This window comes from Saimiri boliviensis, chromosome 10 (assembly GCF_048565385.1).
Source record: "Saimiri boliviensis isolate mSaiBol1 chromosome 10, mSaiBol1.pri, whole genome shotgun sequence".
In the NCBI taxonomy this organism is placed as follows: Eukaryota; Metazoa; Chordata; class Mammalia; order Primates; family Cebidae; genus Saimiri; species Saimiri boliviensis.
The window spans coordinates 6397940-6416584 of record NC_133458.1 but is presented as its reverse complement, the minus strand read 5'-3'; the positions used below and the strand labels follow the sequence as shown (position 1 = coordinate 6416584).

Genomic DNA, 18645 nt, shown 5'->3' with positions numbered 1-18645 from the left:
GGCTCACTGCAGCCTCCGTCTCCTGGGTTCAAGCAATTCCTCTGCCTCAGCCTCCTGAGTAGTTGGGACTACAGGTGTCCACCATCACGCCTAGATTTTTTGTATTTTAGTAGAGACAGGGTTTCACCATGGCCAGGATGGTCTTGATCTCCTGACCTCGTGATTCACCCACCTGGGCCTCCCAAAATGCTGGGATTATAGGAGTAAGCCACCGTGGCTGGCCCATTGTAGGGTATTTATGTGTTTTTATAGGAGTGTTTTGTACATGTGGCGTATGATAAAGCACCCTTCTTTCAACCAGCACCACACATATATTTTTATACACAAATGACAACAGGCTGGGCATGGTGACTCACGCCTATAATCCCAGTACTTCAGGAGGCTGACGAGGGAGGATCACTTGAGGCCAGAAGGTCGTACCAGCCTGGGCAACATAACAAGACCCCCTCTCTACAAAAAAAAAAGAAGTTAGCCAGGCATGGTGTCATGCATCTGTAATCTCAGCTACCCAGGAGACTGAGGATGGCTTCAGGCCAGGAGTTCAAGGCTGCAGTGAGCTATGATTGCACCACTGCCCTCCAGCCTGGGTGGCAGTTCAAGACCCTGTCCCAAACAACAACAACAAAATGACAGCATAATTGTGTATTAAGTTCTTTTTTTTTTCCTTTTTTTGAGATAGGGTCTCACTCTGCCACCCAGGCTGGAGTGCAGTGGTGTAATCTCAGTTCACTGCAGCCTCGACCTCCCCAGGCTCAGGTGATCTTCCCATCTCAGCCATCTGAGTAGCTGGGACTACAGCTGTGTGCCACCATGCTTAGCTAATTTTTTTTTTTTTTTTTTTTTTGAGACGGAGTTTCACTCTTGTTACCCAGGCTGGAGTGCAATGGCGTGGTCTTGGCTCATCACAACCTCTGCCTCCTGGGTTCAGGCAATTCTCCTGCCTCAGCCTCCTGAGTAGCTGGGATTATAGGCACACGCCACCATGCCCAGCTAATTTTTTGGAGAGACGGGGTTTCACCATGTTGACTAGGGTGGTCTCAATCTCTTGACCTTGTGATCCACCCACCTCAGCCTCCCAAAGTGCTGGGATTACAGACATGAGTCACCGCACCCGGCCTGTTTGTTTTTTTTTTATAGAGAGATGGTTTCATCATGTTGTCCAGGCTAGTATTAAATCCCATTTGGAGCACTCAAATTGACAGAAAGTTGTACCTAAAACTGAACTGAAATCTTGGTGGATTTCAGGTGGTTTGTCTTTGCTCTGGCTTCTAGAACATCACAGAATGAGTTGAGCTCCTCTATGCAGTGATGGCTCTGCAAGATTTTCTTTCTTTCCTTGTCTTTTTTTTTGAGACTTAGTTTCGCTGTTGTTACCCAGGCTGGAGTGCAATGGCGCGATCTCGGCTCACCGCAACCTCTGCCTCCTGGGTTCAAGCAATTCTCCTGCCTCAGCCTCCTGAGTAGCTGGGATTATAGGCACGCACCACCATGCCCAGCTGATTTTTTGTATTTTTTTTAGTGGAGACGGGGTTTCACCTTGTTTTTTTTTTTGTTTTTTTTTTTTGAGGCGGAGTTTCGCTCTTGTTACCCAGCCTGGAGTGTAATGGCACGATCTTGGCTCACCGCAACCTCTGCCTCCTGGGTTCAGGCAATTCTCCTACCTCAGCCTCCTGGGTAGCTGGGATTACAGGCATGCACCACCATGCCCAGCTAATTTTTTGTATTTTTAGTAGAGACGGGGTTTCACCTTGTTGACCAAGGTTGGTCTCGATCTCTTGACCTTGTGATCCACCCGCCTCGGCCTCCCAAAGTGCTGGGATTACAGGCTTGAGCCACCGCGCCCGGCCTGGCTCTGTAAGATTTTCAAGACAGCTATTGCCTTTCTCCTGTAATATCTACTTCTCCCATCCCTGTACCACGTGATTCACTGCCATCCAAAATATTTCATTTCTTAAATAGAAAGTTTGCTTTGAGTTAGATAAAACAAATTAATTACTTCTGGTGAAAGGTTGGTTTGTTTTCGCTATTATAGCATCATTAGGCTATTATATAGCATATATTACGCTGTAACACTAGGTTAGAGAGCAAAGACTTTCCATATCTGAATTATCTGTATTTCACCTGTGTGAATAAGATAATCAGATACTCAAGTGAATTTTTTTTTTCCTGAGTCAGAGTCTCCCACTGTCGCCTGGACTGGAGTGGAATGGTACCATCTCAGCTCACTGCAACCTCCACCTCCTAGGTTCACATAATTCTCCTGCCTCAGCCTACCGAGCAGCTGGGATTATAGGCAAACATGACCACACTTGGCTAATTTTTTCTATTTTTAGTAGAGGCGGGGTTTCACTCTGTTGGCCAAACTGGTTTCAAACTCCTGATCTCGTGATCTACCTGTGTGAGCCACCGCACCTGGCTGATTTTTTTTTTTTTTTTTTTTTTTTTTTTTTTTTTTTGAGACGGAGTTTCGCTCTTGTTACCCAGGCTGGAGTGCAATGGCGCGATCTCGGCTCACCGCAACCTCCGCCTCCTGGGTTCAGGCAATTCTCCTGTCTCAGCCTCCTGAGTAGCTGGGATTAGAGGCACGCGCCACCATGCCCAGCTAATTTTTTGTATTTTTAGTAGAGACGGTGTTTCACCATGTTGACCGGGATGGTCTCGATCTCTTGACCTTGTGATCCACCCGCCTCAGCCTCCCAAAGTGCTAGGATTACAGGCTTGAGCCACCGCGCCCGGCTGATTTTTTTTTTTTAAGCTGGAAAAGTAAACTTTAAAAATCAAGATAACTTTTTTTTTTTTTTTTTTGAGACAGAGTTTCCCTCTTGTTGCCCAGGCTGGGGTGCAGTGGCGCTATCTGGGCTCACTGCAACCTCCACCTCCCGGGTTCAAGCGATTCTCCTGCCTCAGCCTCCCAAGTAACTGTGATTACAGGTGCCTGCCACGACTTCCGGCTAATTTATTTTTATTTTTTAAAATATGGAGCGCTTCACAGATTTGCGTGTCATCCTTGTGCAGGGGCCATGCTAATCTTCTCTGTATCGTCCCGATTTTAGTATATGTGCTGCCGAAGCGAACACTCTGGCTATTTTTTTTTTTTTTTGGATGGAGTTTTGCTCTTGTTGCTCAGGCGATCTTGGCTCACCGCCTCCTCCACCTCCGATTCTCCAGCCTCGGCCTCCCGAGTGGCTGAGATTACAGGCATGCGCCAAAACGCCTGGCTAATTTTATTATTATTTTTTTTTATAGAGACAGGGTTTCTCCATGTTGATCCAGCCAGTTTCAAACTCCCAACCTCAGGTGATGGCCTTGGTTTCCCAAAGTGCTGGGATTACAGGTGAGAGCCACGGCGCCCCACCAGGTATCACCCTTTTGTGAAACCAGATTATTCCTGTCAGAAGGGATCTCTGCCTACCTAAATGGAAATCCTAAGGCAAGGACAGTGAAATTATTTCCTTAAATACAGTATTGCATATAGTTATTTTTGTGCATGAATTATCTCTTTTAATATCCTGTAAGAAGATAGAGATTAATGTATAAAAAGACCTATGTATAGCTCTTTCCAAACTCATCTTAGGAGTTCAGGGACTATTTCCAGAAGCCATTCTGGCTTTTCCCAGAAATGGGACCTACAGAGATGTGTGGACCCTGGTGGATGGCCGGGAGGGAAGGGGAGAGTGAGTATGGAATCCCCGAAGCCCCAGCGGAAGCTAGATTATTCCTAGCTTCTTTCGTTATCATTTCTACTTTGTTTTGCTAACAAAAGAAAGCTGTTAAGCCTGAGGCCAAAGGAATCAAATGGAAATGTCCCTGCCTTCTAGTCAAAGCCCGTGCTTTGGGCTTCATTGCACTGCAAGTTTACCGGGGGAAAAAATTTTGAGCTCTTATTCAGTATTTAGACAGTCATTATTTAGACATTCAGTATTTAGGCAGTCATTTCCCAGCATCTCTTCCATCCTGCCTTGAAACTAAAATCTGACACAGTGGGTTTAGGTTGAATGGTTTAGGCAACTGAATTAATCATTCGGTTTTGACTGCTTAATTAAGCAGTGAAAAGTCCCTTTGCATTTTTCTTTTGCAGTCCTCCCATAAAGCTGACATATTTAAATTGTTGTGAGATAGACTATTAAGCATGGCCCTTCACCTTTTTACAATAAAGGACCACAGCAAATGGGACTGGGTGAGAGAGAAAATTCCTTGACTTGGGGCCTCGCAAACAGACAACTAGCCAACGCTGCCTCCTAGTGTCTAAGGCAGACGCTGCCAGAGGGATTGGATGTGAAGCTGTGGGCGGTTAGCGGGGGAGGTTTTGAAGTATGTGTATCTATTAACTGGCCAGCACAAGCTATGGATGAAAAAGTTTAATCATGGCCGGGCGTGGTGGTTTATGCCTGTAATCCCAGCAACTCTGGGAAGCCGAGGCGGGTGTATCACCTGAGGTCAGGAGTTCGAGACCAGCTTGGCCAACATGGTGAAACCCTGTCTTTGCTAAAAGTACAAAAATTAACTGGGTGTGGTAGTAGGCATCTGTAATCCCAGCTACTCAGGAGGCTGAGGCAGGAGAATCCCCTGAACGGGGAGGCGGAGGTTGCAGTGAGCCAAGATCACACCACTGCATTCCAGCCTTGGCGACAGAGCGAGACTACAGGCATGCAATACCATGCCAGCCAATTTTTGTCTTTTTTGGTAGAGACAGGGTTTCACCATATTTGCCAGGCTGGTCTCGAACTCCTGATCTCAAATGATCTGCCTGCCTTAGCTTCCCAAAGTGCTGGGATTACGGGTGCGAGACACCTCGCCCAGCCATCCAGCACTATCTTTACCAGTCAGTGACTTTACTGGCAAACACAGGTATCTGGCACAAAGGCACCTGGGGCTGACAACTCTTTGGCTGGAGGAGCAATCATGACCCATCTCAAGACCACACATGTCCTTGCACTACTCATCGCCCTTTCTCTCCCTGCCCACCTCTGGCAGGCGCCTGCTTCCCTGTGGACCTGCCTGCCTATCCGGCCTCCTTGCCCCCCCCTTACTTCCCCCCACCTCCTCATCTAATCTTCCACCTGCCTACCTGCCTATCAGAGCACACCGGAATACCACCTGTGTGCCGGACACCATGAATAGGTTCTCTACATCCATACCCTCGAATCTTCACCACAAACAAGGTTAGTAGTTTATTTCTGCATTTTTCGCTTGAGGAAACTGAACTTTGTAGAGAGGTTAGCTAAATTGGCTGAACTGGAAATCAATCTCAGGTTCTTCTGAAGCCAAAGCTCATACTTCTTCCTCTGCACCAATGGTTCTCAGACTGTGGTTTCCAGACCAGCACCTGGGAACTGCTTTGAAATGCAAATTCTAGGGCCAGGCTGAGAGGCTTGTGCCTGTAATCCCAGCATGTTGGGAGGCTGAGGTGAGCAGATCACCTGAGGTCAGGAGTTTGAGACCAGGCTGGCCAACATGGCAAACCTTGTCTCTACTAAAAATACAAAAATTAGCCAGGCATGGTGGTGCATGTCTGTAATCTCAGCTACTTGGGAGGCTGAGGCAGGAGACTCACTTGAACCCAGGAGATGGAGATTGCAGTGAGCTGAGGCTGTGCCAGGGCACTCCAGCCTGGATGACAGAGAGATTCTGTCTCAAAACAAAAACAAACAAACGAAATGCAAATTCTAGGGCCAGGGCAGTGGTGCACGCCTGTAATCCCAGTACTCTGGCAGGCCAAGGCAGGCAGATCACCTGAGGTCAGGGATTCAAGACCAGCCTGGCCAACATGGTGGAACCCCATCTCTGCTAAAAATCCAAACATTAGCCGGGTGTGGTGGCACATGCCTGTAATCCCAGCTACTTGGGAGGCTGAAGCAGGAGAATCACTTGAACCTGGGAGCTGGCAGTTGCAGTGAGCTGAGATCGTGCCATTGCACTCCAGCCTGGGTGACAAGAGTGAAACTCTGTCTCAAAACAACAAGAACAACAAGAAATCTCATTTATCCTGACTTGTCCAGCCTTGATCTCACAGTATTCTCAGGTCCCCACCTTCTCACTATCTCCCTCTTGTCTCTGTCAAACCTATCCCACTCGCAACTTTAAGAGTCATCTTTCTACAGAGCAGGTTCTGAGCCCATCATAAGATAAAAAAAAATGCCAGTTCTTGGGTCTTCCCCTCCCCCACAGCCCTTTCTGCATCTTTTACAGCACCTTCCTTGAGTTATAATCACTTGAGCGCTCGTTTGATGTGATGGCCCGGTAAGAAAATGAGACTGGGTCGGGCGCAGTGGCTCACACTTGTAATCCCAGCACTTCGGGAGGCCAAGGTGGGCGGATCACCCGAGGTCAGGAGTTTGAGACCACCCTGGTCAACATGGTGAAACCCTGTCTATACTAAAAATACAAAAAAAAAATTAACTGGACATGGTGGTGGGCGTCTGTAATCCCAGCTACTGAGGAGGCTGAGGCAGGAGAATCTCTTGAACCCAGGAGGCGGAGGTTGCAGTGAGCCGAGCCGGTGCAGTGGCACTGCAGCCTGGACAACAAGAGCAAAACTGTCTCTCAGAAAAAAAGAGAAAAGAAAATGAGACTGGTTTCCAGAAGCCATTCATTAGAATCAGCCTCAGGTTTTCTTCTTTTAATACAGTCTCACCAACTAGCTGATTAGACATCTGTAGAGGGAGGCAATTTGCGAGGCATTACCAACACTTCTGCAGACCAGTAATGAACGTTCCCAGTGACCCAGAACAAACCCCCAGTAACCCAGAAACCACTTTTCAGTGACTGCAAGAAGAAAAGCTCCATAAAAAGCAGAAAGCTTTTTAAATGACCATAGAATCACCTTTGGAAAAGTGGCCTTAGGGCCAATTTTAGAAGCAGACAGGTTCTCAGTATTAGGGTCTTAATGACACAATTACCACCGCCCTCCTGATTTACTCAGATTCATTAAGCCCTTGGTTTCCACGAACTAAATCCAGCCTTTTGTTGGTAGTTGAGGTAATAAATGGTAAATGGCACCTTTCTCCAGCACCCATTTGATTAGTTCAAAATGACCTCATACTAGTGTCACAGATGAGTGTGACTCAGCCTGATGTCATCAACTCCCGTTAAACGACTGCTAATTCCCTGTGGCAATCAGTACCTTCCCAAAAGCTTCAGCAGAGAAGAGTCTTAAAAGCCTTTTGTTCTGACTTCTTTTTTTTTGGACATTGTACAATAGGCTTAAGCCTGGGGTCAATTGTCTCTGTTGACATATGAAATCTTTAATGTTTAGTGTCTTGCATACAAACAACTCGTTGAGAAGGAGCCACCCCTTCGGTTCTAGTTTTTAGTAAAAGCTATCTTCTTATAAGACTAAGTGGAATCAAAAAATCCAAGAACCAACTTGCTCTGTTAGAGAATATTAGTCAGTGTTCCAGTTCATGAATTATTCATAATAACACCTGACATTTGTCTTTCTCTTCTCCCTTCATTCAAAGCACTTTCTCATTTATTATCTCATCTGACCTTGCCATGCGCCTTTCAGACGATGGGGAAGGCACAGTCCCGGCAAGGACCAGCCAGCTGCTGGTGAGTGGTGGAGAACACCGCATTCGGCAAGAGGTACATGCTAAGAAATCTTTCTCAAAATCAGCAAGTAATGCCTTAAAATTAAAAAAAAAAAAAAAATGGGCTGGTGATCGAGGAAATGGGGACAGAGGGAAGCAGGAAAGAGGGAAAAGGGAAGGAAAAAGGGAGAAAAATTTCAATTAATGGACATTAAATCTCAACTCTCCAAACCTGAAGGGAAACATATTAGTCTTTTTTTTTTTTTTTTTAAATTAATGGGTATCAAGCCAGGTGCGGTGGCTCACCCCTGTAATCCCAGCACTTTGGAAGGACGAGGCGGGTGGGTCACGAGGCCAGGGGTTCAAGACCAGCCTGGCCAAGATGGTAAAACCCCGTCTCTACTAAAAAACTACAAAAAATTAGCCAGGCACAGTGGCAGGCACCTGTAATCCCAGCTACTCAGGAAGCAGAGGCAGAAGAATCGCTTGAACCCAGGAGGCGGAGGTTGCAGTGAGCAGAGATCATGCCACTGCACTCCAGTCTGGGTGACAGAGTAAGACTCCATCTCAAAAATAATAAATAAACAAAACAATGAGTATCAGTAGTTTTAAAATGACAGCTTCCTCTTTTTATAGAAAATTTCTGGGCTGTTCGACATCACCACTGAGAGCAGCTAGAATTTGAATGGTGGGGATATTTTAAAAACTCAGAACTGTGTCTGGGCGTGGTGACTTACTCATATATATATGAGTTTCACTTGGTGAAGTTTACACACACACACACACACACACACACACACACATACACTTTTAATTAGGAAGAAAAATACATTTTTAATTAGGAAAAAAAAACACCTGCTGATTTGAAAAGGCAGCAAAGAAAGAAAAATAATAAAAACACTTTAAAAATAAATCAGCAGCAAAAAAAAAAAAAACAAACAAAAATAAATCAGCAGGTTAAATGAATATAAAATGAGGAATGTACAGTGAAAAACTAATACAAAGCATTTCAGTTGTTAAAATTAAAAACCGGCCGGGCGCCGTGGCTCAAGCCTGTAATCCCAGCACTTTGGGAGGCCGAGGCGGGTGGATCACGAGGTCAAGAGATCGAGACCATCCTGGTCAACATAGTGAAACCCCGTCTCTACTAAAAATACAAAAAATTAGCTGGGCATGGTGGCGCGTGCCTGTAATCCCAGCTACTCAGGAGGCCGAGACAGGAGAATTGCCTGAGCCCAGGAGGCGGAGGTTGCGGTGAGCCGAGATCGCGCCATTGCACTCCAGCCTGGGTAACAAGAGCGAAACTCCGTCTCAAAAAAAAAAAAAAAGAAAAGAAAAAAAAAAAAAAAGAAAAAAAAAATTAAAAACCTACTCAGGCTGATAGTTTGTTTTCTAAGGAAGTTATGTTATTTTATATATATATATATATATATATATATATATATATATATATACATACATATAACATTTAATTCCCTTTTATAAGACTCACTCCTGTAATTCCCAGCACTTTGGGAGACTGAGGTGGGTGAGTCACTTGAGCCTAGAAGTTCGAGACCAGCCTGGGCAACACGAAACCACATCTCTACCAAAAGTACAAAAATTAGCCAGTCTTATGATGTGGTCTCAAAAAATAAATAAATAAAAGCTCAGAACTATAAAATCAAAGGACATGAGCATAGGAAAAGCATGTCTGTGCAACAGCCAGAGTTCAGTTGACCTTAAGAGACGACTCCTCTGCTCTCTAAGTTCTCATCCTTGTATTTTACAGTATCTGTAGTGGCCCCCATCTTATTATTATTATTATTATTATTTTTCTTTTTGAGATGGAGTCTTGCCCTATTGCCCAGGCTGAAGTGTAATGGTGCGATCTCAGCTCATTGCAACCTCTGCCCCTAGGTTCAAGCAATTCTCCTGCCTCCACCACCCGAGTAGCTGGGATTAGAGGTACCAGCCACCAAACCTGGCTAATTTTTGTATTTTGTATTTTTTTATTTTTGTGAGGTGAGGTCTTGCTCTGTCACCCACGCTGGAGTGCAATGCTGTGATCTCAGCTCACTGCAAACTTCGTGTCCTGTGTTCAAGCGATTCCCCTGCCTCAGCCTCCTGGGTAGTTGGGATTACCGGCGCCCACCACCATGCCTGGCTAATTAATTTTTGTACTTTTAGTAGAGACAGGGTTTTGCCATGTTGGCCAGGCTGGTCTTGAACTCCTGACCTCAGGTCATCTACCCGTCTTGGCTTCCCAAAATGCTAGGATTATAGGCATGAGTGACCTCGCCTGGCCTTCATCATGACTTTCTAATTCCAATGGTAATATTTACAGTATTCACCAAAACTTAGAATATTGAAAATACTGGAATTCAGTGTTTCTTTGATAAACCTTGTGTACAAAATTTGAAATTTTAACATTGGCACTCAAAAATCTATATAGAATGTATGTTGGAGTATTTCAAATTTACATAGAAACATAACTTCCTTAGAAAACAAACTATAAACCTGAGTAGGTTTTTAATTTTAACATCCGAAATGCTTTGTATGAGTTTGCTTTTCACTGTACATTCCTCATTTTATATTCATTTAACCTGCTGATTAATTTTTAAATTGTAAAGTGTTATTATTATTTTTCTTTCTTTGCTGCCTTTTCCAATCGGCAGGTCTTTTTTTTCTTCCTAATTAAAAATGTATTTTTCTTCCTAATTAAAAGTGTGTGTGTGTGTGTGTGTGTGTGTGTGTGTGTGTATGTGTGTGTATAAACTTCACCAAGTGAAACTAAGCCATACTGTTTTTGAGCCAATTATTGGTAATGAGTTAAAAGAAAAAAAGAGAGAAAAAAAGTAGTTTTGTCTTCAAGTAAAATGTCTGGCTGTTCCAGACATTTCACAAGTGTGAAAGGAGGTGAGAGAGGCTCAGCCTGAAGTCGTGTAGTAAGTTGTAAAAAGCTCAAGGGGAGGCCGGGCGAGGTGGCTCAAGCCTGTAATCCCAGCACTTTGGGAGGCCGAGGCAGGTGGATCACGAGGTCAAGAGATCGAGACCGTCCTGGTCAACATGGTGAAACCCCGTCTCTACTAAAAACACAAAAAATTAGCTGGGCATGGTGGCACGTGCCTGTAATCCCAGCTACTCAGGAGGCTGAGGCAGTAGAATTGCCTGAACCCAGGAGGCGGAGGTTGCGGTGAGCCGAGATCGCGCCATTGCACTCCAGCCTGGGTAACAAGAGCGAAACTCCGTCTTAAAAAAAAAAAAAAAAAAAAAAAAAAAGCTCAAGGGGAACGGCTGGGCGTGGTGGCTCACACCTGTAGTCCTAGCACTTTGGGAGGCCGAGGTGGGTGGATCACAAGGTTGGAAGATTGAGACCATCCTGGCTAACACGGTGAAACCCCGTCTCTACTAAAAATTCAAAAAAATTAGCTGAGCATGGTGGCAGGTGCCTGTGATCCCAACTACCCGGAGGCTGAGGTGGAAGAATCACTTGAAACCAGTAGGCAGAGGTTGCAGGGAGCTGAGATCGAACCACTGCACTCCAGCCTGGGCGACAGAGTGAGACTCTGTCTCAAAATAAATAAATAAATAAATAAATAAATAAATAAATAAATAAAGCTTGAGGGTATGTGGGCTCATTTGCCTTGGTTTGAAATACCTGGGAGTCATCCAGCTTCTGCCTTCCCATGCCAAGTTTACCTCCTGTCTCTCACAACAGGGGGAAAACTTAGTATTTCCTGGAGACCTAAAGGGGCACAGTGAGCTTAAGCCCTTCCAAGAGCTTACCAATCAGTCTGCCCTTTTTCATCCCCAGTATGGTGGTATCGTGGTGGGCCCTTACTGGACATGCTGACAAGTAGCTAGAGCAGTCAAGAGATCAAGACCATCTTGGCCAATTTAGTGAAACCCCGTCTCTACTAAAAATACAAAAATTAACTGGGTGTGGTGGAGGGTGCCTGTAATCCCAGCTACTTAGGAGGCTGAGGCAGGAGAATTGCTTGGACCCGGAAGGTGGAGGTAGCAGTGAGCCAAGATTGCACCTCCATACTCCAGCCTGGCAACAGAGTGAAATTCTGTCTCAAAAAAAAAAAAAAAAAAAAAAAGAATAGCTGAACAATTAAGACCCACCAGTCAAATGGCCTGGGAGAACAGAATAGCATTAGATATGATGCTAGCAAAAATGGCAGAGTTTGTGTCATGATAGGAACCCAGTATTGCACCTTCATTCCTAACAACGCAGCCCCCAATGAGACAATTAACAAAGGCCTGATGAGGCCTTACCTCCCTGTCAGGTGAGTTAGCTAAAACTCTGGAATAGATGACTCCTTTACAGGCCTCATAGAAAAACGGTTCAGGGCCGGGCGCGGTGGCTCAAGCCTGTAATCCCAGCCCTTTGGGAGGCCGAGGCGGGTGGATCACGAGGTCAAGAGATCGAGACCATCCTGGTCAACATGGTGGAACCCCGTCTCTACTAAAAACACAAAAAATTAGCCGGGCATGGTGGCGCGTGCCTGTAATCCCAGCTACTCAGGAGGCTGAGGCAGGAGAATTGCTTGAATCCAGGAGGCGGAGGTTGCGGTGAGCCGAGATCGCACCATTGCACTCCAGCCTGGGTAACAAGAGCGAAACTCCGTCTCAAAAAAAAAATAAAAAAAAAAGAAAAATGGTTCAGTAAATATAAAAGATTCATGACTTCCATATTTAATTCTCTTGCAATTATCATAGTATACTTATTCTTGCTAGGTGCTGCATGCATCATACCCTGTGCTTGAAGACTCATACAGCGACTCATAGAGACAGCTCTCACCAAAACCTTCTTCAGTTCTCCTCCGCCTTACTCAGATAAGTTCCTACTTTTAGAAAACCAAGCAGAACAGCAAAGTCAAGATATGCTGAAAAGATCTGAAGAGGAAGGTGTATAAATTCAAGAGGGGGAAATCGTTAGGAACAAACAGTTCCTCTTCAGGTTTGACTCCCTTGTCCTTTGTCGTATTCTGTAAGTAATCTTTCCTGCCTGACCTGCCAAGCTTGTCACTGACCCACACTGCCCTGCTTTAAGTCATTAGGTACAAGCAGTTAACTTCCTGGTTCTTTGTCCTGTTCTATGCCTGTACCCACCATCTCTCCCTTATTTAGGAAAAATGTTAAATCTAGCCAAGCAGGATAAGTTTAAATTATGGGGTCTGACCCCGGCCCACAGTGGGAGGACACGGAAACAGGGATGTGTTAGGAAATAAGAACCCTGCTCTCCTTTGTTTGGTGTGCTCTTGCCACTGCTCTGTATGCAAGAAACACCCTTCTGCAGAAATAAATTTGCCTTGCTGAGAAACTTTTCCTTTTTGAATGTCAGTTATTTTGCTTGACACTGGACATTAAGATTTATTTCCAACACTACCTACCTATCTTTCTTTCTTTCTGGCAGAGTCTCATTCTGTCTACCAGGTGGGAGTGCAGTGGTGTGATCAGAGCTCATTGTAGCCTCAATCTCCTGGGCTCAGGCTATCCTCCTGCCTTGACTTCCCAAAATGCTGGGATTACAGCCATGAGCCACTGCACCCAGCCAGATATGACCTATTTTTGTTTAGTTTTGTTTTGTTTGAGACAAAGTCTTGCTCTGCCACCCAGGCTAGAGTGCAGAGGTGTGATCTTGGCTCACTGCAATCTCCACCTCCTGGGCTGAAGTGATTCTCCTACCTCAGCCTCCCGAGTAGCTGAGACTATAGGTGTGTACCTATATACCCAGCTAATTTTTGTATTTTTAGTAGAAACAGGATTTCACCATGTTGACCAGGCTATTCTCGAACTCTTGACCTCAAGTGATCTCCCTGCCTCAGCCTCTCAAAGTGCTGGGATTACAGGTGTGAGCCACCACGGCCAGCCCAGATATGACCATTTCTATTGACTCCCATTGCCTAGATATTTCACTTAGAAAGTTTAGTGTTGTTTCATTTTTGTTTATTTGTTAGCTATGGAATCTTTATTTTATTTTATTTATTTATTTATTTCAGTTGACAGAGCTAGCTGAGGTTTTATTTTGGTGGAAAAAAACAGCAATTGAATTGGAGGCATGGGCAAGGGGGTCCCCAGGCAGTAAATTCTCCCTCGGGTGGGCTGAGGGCTAGGGCTGAGCCTCAGGTGGGTCTCCCATTCCCTGTACTACCCTGCACAGCAACCTCCCTCCTGGCTCTGGAGCAGCCCCAGGAGTGGCAGGCAGTGAGGGCCGGGCTGTGGGGGATGCTGGAGCTGTTCACTTGTGCAGGACCTCAGAGGACTTGGACGCCAGCTTCCTATCACAGGTCTTGATCTTCTTCACATCCATGGCCCTGGTGGAGCTGGTGCGGCTGAAGGAGCTGGAGCCTGTGCCAGAGCCAAAACTGGAACTCAGGCCATAGCTGAGGCCAGGGCTTGTGAGGCCCCCATAGGCCAAGCTCAGGCCACCTGCATAGCCACTGGTGGTCGTCGTGTGGATACTCATGTTCTGCATACCAGATTGCAGCCGGCTCTCCTCACCCTCCAGCAGCTTCCTGTAGGTGGCAATCTCAATGTCCAGGGCCAGCTTGACGTTCATCAGCTCCTGGCACTCACATGGCTGCCTCGCCCTGTCCTGCCTGGCCTGCTGCAGGGCAGCCTCCAGCTCAGACAGCTTGGCGTTGGCATCCTTTACGACCAGCTCCCCACGCTGCTCGGCATCTGTGATGGCGGCCTCTGGGGAAGCCCTCTGGCCTTTGAGGCCCTCAATCTCAGCCTGGAGCCAGCTGATGTGCCGGTTCATCTCAGAGACCTCAGTCTTTGAACGCCGCAGCATCTGCAGCTCCTCCTACTTGATCTGGTACGTGCTCTCAGCCTCAGCCCGGCTGCGACTGGCGACCTCTACTGCGCCTTGACCTCAGTGATGGTGCCGTCCATGCCCAGGGAGCGGCTGCTGTCCATGGACAGCACCACACACGTGTCTGAGATCTGGACTGCCCCTCCTGGTCTCCTCTTCCTACAGCTGCCTGAGGAAGCTGATCTAGTCAGTCAGCCCTTCCAGGAGAGGCTCCAGCTCTACCGTGTTCATGTCAGCTCCATCCACATCCTTCTTTTTTTTTTTTTTTTGAGACGGAGTTTCGCTCTTGTTACCCAGGCTGGAGTGCAATGGCGCAATCTCGGCTCACCGCAACCTCCGCCTCCTGGGTTCAGGCAATTCTCCTGCCTCAGCCTCCTGAGTAGCTGGGATTACAGGCACGCGCCACCATGCCCAGCTAATTTTTTGTATTTTTAGTAGAGACGGGGTTTCACCATGTTGACCAGGATGGTCTCGATCTCTCGACCTCGTGATCCACCCGCCTCGGCCTCCCGAAGTGCTGGGATTACAGGCTTGAGCCGCCGCGCCCGCCATCCACATCCTTCTTGATGAGGACAAATTCATTCTCCATCTCTGTAGCTTGTTGATCTCATCCTCATACTTGTTCTTGAAGTCCTCCACCAGCGCCTGCATGTTGCCGAGCTCCGCCTCCAGCTGCAGCTTCTCCTGGCCCAGAGTCTCCGCTGCCACCTAAGATTGTTGTTGATGGAGCTCTTGAATGTGTTGCCCATGTTGCTCCGAGCCATCTTCTGTGGCTGCAGGAGGCTCCACGTGGTCTCCAGCATCTTGTTCTGCTGCTGCAGGAACCGCACCTTGTCGATGAAGGAGGCAAACTTGTTAAAATCTTGATCTGCTCCTTCTCCTGGGGGCACACAGCCTGGATATTGAGGTCCACCCCCATGTTAAGGGGTCTCAGCTCTGGTTGACTCAGGCTCTGGTTGACTGTGAAGTCAGTGATGCTGGCCCCACCATAGCCTCCACCCAGGCCACTCTGGAAGCTGCTGCTGCCCACTCAGGAGAAGCTCGAGGAGCTGATGCAGGCACTGGGCCCACTTGTGTAGGAGCGGCTGCCAAAGACCCAGGGGCCAGAGGTGGACACTTTGCAGGACTTCTGGCTCATCCTGACGGACACGGTGAAGGCGTAAGTGAAGGCAGGTGGGCCGAACCAGGCGGGGATTCAGAAGGAGCAGAGAAGCTGCTGCTTGGTAGCTATGGAATCGTTATACCTAACACGTTTGGGGAGGGAACTGCAGACTCTTGATTTTGGTTGTTGTTCTTGAGAAAGAGTCTGGCTCTGTCAGCCAGGCTGGAGTGCACTGGCACAGTCTCGGCTCACTGTAACCTGCACCTCCTGGGTTCAAGCCATTCTCCTGCCTCAGCCTCCTGAGTAGCCAGGATTACAGGCGTCCACCACTACACTGGGCTATTTTTTTCTATTTTTAGTCGAGACAGGGTTTCACCACGTTGGCCAGGCTGGTCTGGAACTCCTGACGTCGTGATCCACCTGCCCCTGCCTCAGCTTCTCCAAGTGCTGGGATTACAGGTGTGATGCATATACAAGATATATTAGCATGGTAACTAAATGACAGGAGTTTATATATAACTTCAGTCTTTTTTATTTACACTTTTTTAGGGAATAGACGAGGCGTCCCCAAACTACGGCCCGCGTTGCGTTCCGCATGTGGCCCCCTGAGGCCATTTATCCAGCCCCCCACCACACTTCAGGAAGGGACACCTCTTTCATTGGTGGTCAGTGAGAGGAGCACAGTATGTGGCGGCCCTCCAACGGTCTGAGGGACAGTGAACTGGCCCCATGTGTAAAAAGTTTGGGGACGCCTGGAATAGACCATGCATTTAGTAGTTTTGGTTCAATGAATTTTTATATATGTATACAGTGAGGTAATCACCATCCAAAACAAGTTATAGAATATTTCCAGATGGGCGCAGTGGCTCATGCCTGTAATTCTAGCACTTTGGGAGGCCAAGGTGAGCAAATCACCTGAGGTCAGGAGTTCGAGACCAGCCTGGCCAATATGGTGAAACCTTGTCTCTACTAAAAAAATTACAAAAATAGCCAGGTGTGGTGGTGCACACCTGTAATCCCAGCTACTGGGAAGGCTGAGACAGGAGAATCACTTGAACCCAGGAGGTAGAGGTTGCAGTGAACTGAGATTGTGCCACTGCATGGGTGACAGAACAAGACTCCATCTCAAAAAAAACATATATATGTATGTATATAATGTGTATATATATATATATATATATACATACATATATATATATATATATATATATATATATATATATTTCCAGCACCCGAGAATATCTCTTATTTTCTTCCCAGTCAATATCTACAGTATCTACTCTCCCTACCCACAGCTAAGAGCAATTCAGAATTCTGTAACTACGTATTAGCATTGCCTACCTATTCTTAGACCTCAGATAAATGGAACCAGACAATCCCTACTTTTTGTGTCTGTGTCTTTTGCTCAACATCGTATCTGTAAGATTCATCTTGTTGGATGTAGCCATCATTTTTTTTTGAGATGGAGTTTTGCTCTTGTTGCCCAACCTGGAGTGCAATGGCACGATCTTGGATCACAGCAACCTCCGCCTCCTGGGTTCAAGTGATTCTCCTGACTCAACTTCACGAGTAGCTGGGATTGCAGGCATGCGTCATCATGCCCACTAATTTTGTAATTTTAGTAGAGATGGGGGTTTCTCCATCATGGTCAGGCTGATCTCGAACTCCTGACCTCTGCTGATCTGCCTGCCTTGGCCTCCCAACGTGCTGGGATTACAGGCATGAATCAAGGTGACTGGCCATAGCAGTCATTTTTTTTTTTTTTTTTTTTTTTTTTGAGATGGAGTTTCGCTCTTGTTACCCAGGCTGGAGTGCAATGGCACAATCTCGGCTCACCGCAACCTCCGCCTCCTGGGTTCAGGCAATTCTCCTGCCTCAGCCTCCCGAGTAGCTGGGATTACAGGCACGCCCCACCATGCCCAGCTAATTTTTTGTAGTTTTAGTAGAGACGGAGTTTCACCATGTTGACCAGGATGGTCTCGATCTCTTGACCTCGTGATCCACCCGCCTCGGCCTCCCAAAGTGCTGGGATTACAGGCTTGAGCCACCGCGCCCGGCTTTAACAGTCATTTTTAATTGTTACGTGGTGTTTCATTAAATGACTATGCCATTATTTATCTATCCATTTTACTGTGAATACACATTTGAGTTATTTCCAGCCCTGGGTTTTTATAATAAAGCGACTGTGAAGATGTTTGAGGGTTAAAAAAAATTTTTTTTGATATTTGAATTTTAATTTTTGTAGGTACGTAGTAGATGTATATATTATATTTGTGGGGCACATGATATGATGTTTTTGTTTGTTTGTTTGAGCCAGAGTCTCACTTTGTTACCCAGGCTAGAGTGCAGTGATGTGATCTCAGTTTACTGCAACCTCTACCTCTTGGGTTCAAGCAATTCTCGTGCCTCAGCCTCCCGAGTAGCTGGGACTACAGGTGCCTGCCACCAAGCCCTGCTAATTTTTGTATTTTTAGTAGAGACAGGGTTTCACCATGTTGGCCAGGCTGGTCTCAAACTCCTGACCTCAAGGGAAATGCCCTCCTTGGCCTCCCAAAGTGCTGGGATTACAGGCATGAGCTGCAGTGCCTGGCCCATGAGATATTTTTATACAGGCATGCAATGCATAATAATCACGTCATGGAAAATGGGGTTTCCATCCCTCAAGTGTTTATCCTTTGTGTTGGAAACAATCCAGTTACACTCTTTTAGTCATTTTTAAATGTACAATTAAATTACTACTGACTATAGTTATCCTGTTGTGCTAATACTAGGTCTTATTCGTTCTTTCACTGTGAACATTTTCATACACGTCTTTTGAAGCATGCATGTTTCCCTAATCTTGGATATATACTTAGGATTGGAACTGCTGGGTCACAGAGTAGGCATATGTTAACCTTTTTTTTTTTTTTGAGACGGAGTTTCACCCTTGTTACCCAGGCTGGAGTGCAATGGCGCGATCTCGGCTCACCGCAACCTCCGCCTCCTGGGCTCAGGCAATTCTCCTGCCTCAGCCTCCTGAGTAGCTGGGATTACAGGCACGTGCCACCATGCCCAGCTAATTTTTTGCACTTTTAGTAGAGACGGGGTTTCACCATGTTGACGAGGATGGTCTCGATCTCTTGACCTCATGATCCACCCGCCTCGGCCTCCCAAAGTGCTGGGATTACAGGCTTGAGCCACCATGCCCGGCCATATGTTAACCTTTA

General features: G+C 46.4%; 1 non-coding gene and 1 pseudogene across 1 annotated transcript; both read right to left on the bottom strand.

The window, feature by feature from the left end:
- Positions 1-2970: 2970 nt before the first annotated feature.
- Positions 2971-3077, bottom strand: LOC120365424 (U6 spliceosomal RNA). Its single transcript, XR_005580365.1, has one exon. It is a non-coding gene; the product is annotated as a U6 spliceosomal RNA (small nuclear RNA).
- A 10681-nt stretch (positions 3078-13758) lies between these two features.
- Positions 13759-15523, bottom strand: LOC101050440 (keratin, type II cytoskeletal 8-like; annotated as a pseudogene).
- Between the last annotated feature and the right edge of the window lie 3122 nt (positions 15524-18645).